Source organism: Pteropus alecto, unplaced genomic scaffold (genome assembly GCF_000325575.1).
Source record: "Pteropus alecto unplaced genomic scaffold, ASM32557v1 scaffold60, whole genome shotgun sequence".
Lineage (NCBI taxonomy): Eukaryota > Metazoa > Chordata > Mammalia > Chiroptera > Pteropodidae > Pteropus > Pteropus alecto.
In genome coordinates this window covers 6,955,057-6,961,653 of record NW_006430726.1, presented here as the reverse complement: position 1 = coordinate 6,961,653, position 6,597 = coordinate 6,955,057, and the positions used below count along the sequence as shown (strand labels likewise).

General features: G+C 52.4%; 1 protein-coding gene and 1 pseudogene across 1 annotated transcript in view; both read left to right on the top strand.

Annotated features, from left to right (window-relative positions):
• Positions 1 to 6,597, top strand: part of SCAPER (S-phase cyclin A associated protein in the ER) — a 176,281-nt gene that overhangs the window by 145,015 nt on the left and 24,669 nt on the right.
• LOC112484076 lies at positions 6,344 to 6,462 on the top strand (annotated as a pseudogene).

Sequence of the window (6,597 nt, the reverse complement as noted above, 5' to 3'; positions counted from 1 at the left end):
CAGACAAAGGGGAGCCTTCAAAAATGTCCTCTTGTGAGCTGGCCGACCCTGAGATAATTAAGTACCCTAACCGATGGCATAGGGCTTTGGGTAAACACTCTGCAGTCTAGTCTGCTGGTGGCCCGGCCTTTGTGGAGGCAATTACAGCAGGTCTGCTTTTGCACGCCTGTCCTTTTGTGCCCCTAATCTTCTAATTTTTACCCAGGTTTTCTGAAAGACACTTTTGGTGTCAGAATTTACGCTGTTAATCTTTGCTTTGATATGGGGGAGAAAAGCACTAACTGATTTTTTTTAGTAGGCTTTAGTTTTGAACAATGAACTTGCATTTCTTTAAGTAAAAATTGAAATTGTGATTGTCTCGTAAAAGGATTGATTTTGTTAGGATCACTCCAGAATTTTAATGTGAGTCGTTCACAAACTGTAATTCTTAATTACTTAAACAAAATTCAACAGTCTGTAGTAGAACTTTCAGAAATACCTATTTCTTTGGCCTTTACTGTTAGCAGTTTTCCGTTCTCGGTCCTACAAGAAGAGAAAAGGGTCGTTTTCCAGTCTCGGGGCATTGCCTTTACTGACGCGCTTGGCTGAGGCTCACTGTCCCCCTTAGGTGCTGGCTCCTTGGCCGAACTAATAGGATCAGAACAGAAATGAGTGATCGTAAGTTGCAGCCAACACAGGCCTTTCACTTAATCAGTCATTTACTAGATTCCTAACGGCACTAGCACCGCAGCAGGAGGGCCAAGAGCCAGCAGATCCGCAGGGAAGGAGTCGACAGTCCTTGTGGCTGCACGGAGGACAGAAGAGCTTCTAAAACCTCGCCATTCTTACTGGTTGGTGAAGGCTTTTCTGAATTCTAGAATATTTTTACACAAAAAGAAGTTTGTCATAATATGTATTTGTGGTTGTCATTTTCGTATCCATAAACTATACTAGCAAGATGGGTTCTAGCCAAGATCTCTAGAAACCTGTGTCATAAAAAGATAAGAAGGATTTGTAAGTTAGCCCATTAATTATGTGGATATGAGTGAGTGCGTCTCAAGTGCTTAAGGGTGCTTGAAAGCCATTTGTCCACGCAAAGGTAAACTCTGACTCTGCCTGCCTGAATTATTCGTTCATTCATTAAACAAACATTTATGTAGCACTTGCTCTGTGCCAGGCCCCGTGCTAGACATGGCAGAAAGCAGAAGTGACTCAGACATCTGTCCTGTCCTCAAGAACCTTGTAAGCTAGTAGGGGAAAGAAGATGCACTTCCGAGCATCCCTGGCGTAGGACGGAGAGGGACCGAGAGGGTGGAAGACACACAGGGCGCCGGCACAGCGCCCGGCTACGGTTACTGCATCACCGGTGGTGGAGTTCAGAGGCGAGACCGTTCTTAGCTGAAGAAATCAGATGTTTTTTAGACCAAGTAAAATTTAACCTGAACCTCGAAAGATGGAAAGGGTAGGAACCTTTAGAGTTGAGGAAAAGGTAAAAAGGAAGAAAGCGTGCTCAAAGACGTCACCCGGAAAATACGAAGAACGAATAGAATACCTACGTGAGCTGGATTTCGAGATGTACGTAGTGGCGATTTTAGCGCCTCCCAGACTGTCGGGGGTTCCGATGCGATGACAGTGTGGAGTTCACGTGGGAACTCCATAAATGAGTCACCGAGATGTGATGGTGGTGGTGGCAGTGTTGTGATCACAAGCCTTCGATCAGGGCAGTGGCACGCCAAGAACCCTATTCGGCAGCATTAATCAGGTCTCAGGGCCGCAGGAAGGAGGAGGGGTCGTTAGCAGGCACCCGGGCAAGGTGTGAAAGGGGGAGGAAAGAAATTCTGTGAGCCCGCTCACAGCCTGCCCTTTCACGGGGTACCCGTCCCCCGGCACGTGGGCCCCAGACCTCATCGCCTCTGCCTCATCTCTCTCCCTCGTACCCCAAACCGAAGCTGCTGTCACATTCTTTTGACTGGAAGGGACCTTAAATTCACTTCAATCCAGTCTTCCATTGAGGTTGGAATCTCTTCAGTAACCTCGTCCAGACCACCTTTGAATGTCTCCATGGACAGAGAACGCGGTGCTCACGCAGGGAGCCTCTTCTGCCACCGGGCAGTTTTAGTGGCCGCTGTGTCCACGCCGACCCCGTCCAGCACAGGTCCCTCTTGCTCCCTGATGGCACCCAGACCACCTTGTCCACGCCGTGCTCCCCGAACTCGGGGTCACCCCGCCGCACGGCCTCCTCTGCCCTCTCCTCCCGTTTCAGTGACTGTGGCTCTGTAACAAGCTACCCCTAAATTCAGTGGCACTGAACAACGGTCTGTTAATCCTACAGACCTTCGCGTCAGGACTTCTGTCACGATGATGGAGAAGAGGGCTTATTTTTGTTCACGGTGTCTGTCTTCGGAAGAGTTGAAGGCTGGAGGTCGGAGTCCTCTGGGTGCTGCTCACACACGTCTGGGGTTCGCGCGGGCTCTTACCTGGGGACCTTCCCATGGGGCTCTCTGCGTAGGCTCAGCCTCACAGCACGGCGGCAGGTTCCGAGGAGGAGCGTCCTGACGAGGGAGAGAGCCAGCTGGAAACCCTGTCGCCTTCTGTGACCTAGCTCAGGAGCTGTGCAGCGTCACCTCCACAGGTCCCTTCGTCGAGGCAGTCACGAAACCCCACCCAGGTCCAGCGGGAGGAGAAATAGGCTGCGCCTCTGTGTGCGAGGTGTCAGGTTTCTCGTACAGCAGTTGGACTAGAGATATTGCCGCAGGTATTTTCGAAAAGTACCACCTGCCACAGTCGACCTCCCCTGAAGATAAACGTGCCCCCACTATTCTGCAGTCTCATACTCGATTGATAGTCACCCCGTCTCTTGGCGTCATCTCCGTGGACTCCTAAATCTTTTGTTGTCGTTAGCCACTGTCCTTGGAGAAAAGACTAGCTGGTGTGGGGAGACGGCGGTGAAGTAAATGTTACGGGATTGGGCAGGTAGAAGCAAAGGAGGTGACATTGCTGAGCGCCGTTTCCGTGCCCGGGCTAAGCGCTCCTGGTCGGCGCCCCCTCAGCAGTCCTGCTGACGCCGACAGGGAGGAGCGACTGTCCACCCCCCTCAGATGTGGGAGGTGGGAAGAGTTGTGAGCAGGAACCTCGGGGCCGTCTGCATTCACAGCTGGGCAGATGCTCGTGTAGACGTTCCCGAGATCCATCTGGCTGGTGTAGAGGTTTGGTTGACTGACAGGGACAGAAACGTGACCGCTTCGTGGCTATAAATCATGCCGTGGGTCCACAATGCTCTAGGCCAGAGGAGGGGCATGTCCAGGCCCCCCTCCCAGGGCCAAGTGAAGGGGCAGCCGTCACTGACCAACCACTCCCACAGGGGACAGAGTCTGCGAGAGGGAGGGTGGCCATTGTGCAGGCCCGCCAGGCTGAGGGCTGCCGAGCACATCCCGGATGCACGGGCAGTGAGCCCCGCCAGCCTGCAACCTCGGGAGCAGGGTCTCGGGGACGCCGTGCGGAGGAGCTCGGCGTGGGAGCGGGTCCTGCTGTCCCAGCGCTGTGGCCCACGGCAGGTGCCTTGGCGTTCCAAAGCCGATTTCCTCTCACTGTAAAAGTGACTATGACAACGCTTCCCTCACGGGGCACACGGGGGCTGACGTGTGTCACCTCACCTCTTGCGTAAGATGCTGTGTCCTATACATGTATTTATCTTATTCCACCTTGTTCTAAAAAGATTTGTGGTGGCTTACAGGAGTACAAACGTGTTTTTTTTTTTTTTAAAAAGGATGAAAAATTAGAACAAAAGATAAGCCAGTAGGAAGTAAAGTTAAGACAGAAACCATCTTGCTGGTAAGACGTGTCCTCTTGGGAGTCCTGCTGACGCGTCCTGCCAGGGTCTCGTGTCTGAGCGCCAGGGGCTGAGCTCGCCGCCTCGCCGGCTTGCTCGCTGAGGTGGCTGTCCCTCCCAACCGCCCTGCTCCACTTAGGATTCCGGTCATCTGATCGGATTTTAAGGCCCCAGACCTTAGCTGTCTTTAACTTCTGTCTCCCAGAACCCAGTTCAGTCCTATCTAGTTCAGAACGGGCGCTTGCCTCAGAAAGATGAGGCGGCACCTCCGTCGCATACGTCTTAGTTGGTGTTCGTCCACTTCTAGTTCATTAGTGCCCTTGTCCAGTGTAGATGTCTTATGGCTTCAGATGAAAACATTTCCCCGAGGAATGAGACGAAGTCCTAACTGCTCCCCTTCGGGCACCTAGTGCTAGGCCAGAAACAAAGAAAGAACTCAGGAAGTAGCTGTCGACTGACAGTCAGCAAATGCCAGTGTGTACCGCGGACCTGTGCCACAGCCCCATTTCCTGCATCCATGCTTAGCATGGGAAGAAGGGCTGTCCACATCGCCCACTCTCTCTCCAAGTCAAGGAGATGAGCAGGGCCCTCACTTCTGCGGCACGCCTTGCTCGGATCCATTCGCCCTCACTTCCTGCCACTGGTTTGGCAAGTTTCTTTTCATTACTGTGTGCGGAGCACTTGCTCTGTGCCGGACACTTGTCGAGGTAGTGGGGACACAGCAGTGAAGGAAATGCCCCCTCTGACGGAGCGTGCAGCCTAACGGGAAAAAAGACAAATCAGATGATGTGGCTAGTGGTAGCGCCGTGAGAAAATAAAGCAGGGTAATGGAGCGGAGGGACGTCCGCGGGGGCGTCTGTCCGCGGAGCGGCCGAGGAGGGGCTGTGCGGGGCGATGACACGGAAGCTGAGAAGGAGCCAGTCGTGGAAGGAGTGAGGGGACGGTGTTCCGGGGGAGGAGAACGGCCGGCGGATGATACGCAGGTCTCTGGAGTGGGCGTGTCGCAGACGCAGAAGGCAGGACGCTGGCCCGTGATGAGCAAGAAGGAACGTGCTACGACATGAAGTCGTGGAGGCGAAGGCCAGGAGAGGAGGACAGAGAGAGGTCTGGGTTTTTCCGAAGCGCGCTGGGAAGCGAATGCAAGCAGCGGAGGGGCACGGCCCGGCGACGTCCGGAGTGGACAGAGGCTCCGCTTGCTCTGCATGGGAAAGACCGCAGGGGCCAGAACAGAGCAGGAAGGGTCAGGAGGGTGCCGCAGTCCCCCTGAAGCCCCTGGCGGGACAGCGTGCTCCCCCGGTTACTTGCCCAGCAGAAGCATCGCCTTCGCTGGGGCACGGGAGAGCCCCTGGCAGAGCCCCTGCCACCGACCTGCCAGACCCTAAAGGGGAGCCCAGAGAGTCAGCCAGGCCGGACCAGGTCAGCGCGGCGCCCTTTGCTGTCTCACAGCTGCAGAGGTCAGAAGTGTCCCTTCTGCGAGGTGCTCTCGACAGCAGCCCTGGCCTGCGGTCCCCAGATCTAGACCACATCTGCTCCAGTCACCCAACCTCGTGCTCTTCTCTGCCCGTTCTTCCGCGTCCCTCTGGTCGTCTCCAGACTGTCCCGAAGCCTTTACCTCTTTACCTTCCGCTTTCTTAGGCCTCTGTTGAGACCCCTGCCAGAGCCCAGAGTCCACAGTTTCTTTTGGGTGGCCTTGCCCTTTACCCTCCATTCCTACTGCTGTCTCAGATGTAGTGTGGTAGCCAGTGCTGGACCCCACCCCCCAGAGTGGTCCCACAGTGGACAGCATGCCGCAGCTCATCCAGTCAGAGATTTCAGAATGTCAGATACAAAATTTCAGATCAGATTTTTTATATCTTCCATGTTTTTTTTTTAAAAAACTTTATAATCCATGCCTCATATGAATAAGGCCTTTTACTTTTTTATCATAAACACTCAGGCTTAAAGTGATTATAACTGGCCATTAAGACCAACGGAAGCCAGTGGCCTGTTCGTGGACAAATTGTATTTCAGACTAAATCAAAAGTAAACATTCTGTGACGTCCTGTCAGGACTCCATTAGTTCGGTGGGAGCCACGCACGGCAGGCAAGCCCCGCCCCCCTCTTCGCTGGTAGTCTGTGGGCTCACTTTAACTGATCTTCCTTTGCATGAAGCAGGATTACGCACTGTGAACCATTTCCATCCGCATCTGAGTTCTGCACGCTTATTGAGTTGGTTTTTCTGAAGCAGCATTCTTGTTTCCTCAGGAGAACGCTGCAGAAGGTCCTGGGATCTGTTGCTTTGCAATCCGTGATTAGTATTCTCCGAAATAATGGGGTGGGGTGGAGAGAAGAGGAGCTATTCTGATCACCTCACTTTTTCTTTTTTCTTTTCCTTTTTTTTTGCATTTATTATTTTGAAGAAGTGATAGCCGTGAATTCATGTCATTTACTAAGTGCTTGGAAAGATTAAGTATTATGAAGTGTTTTAAATGATAAAGTATTCTTGAATGTCTTCATTTGAATATGCTGATAATCTGTTTAAAAACAGCACAGGCAGTCTATGGCCATGCCACCCTGAACAAGCCCGATCCCGTCTGATCTCGGAAGCTAAATAGGGTCAGGCCTGGTTAGTACTTGGATGGGAGACTGCATAGGAAGGCCAGGTGCTGTAGGTGTAGGGAGGCAAGAAGGAAAGATGAATGATAGATGATTAGAGAGAGAGAGAGAGAGAGAGAGATAGATGATAGATAGATAGATAGATAGATAGATAGATAGATAGATAGAGAGAGAGATAGATAGATAGATAGATA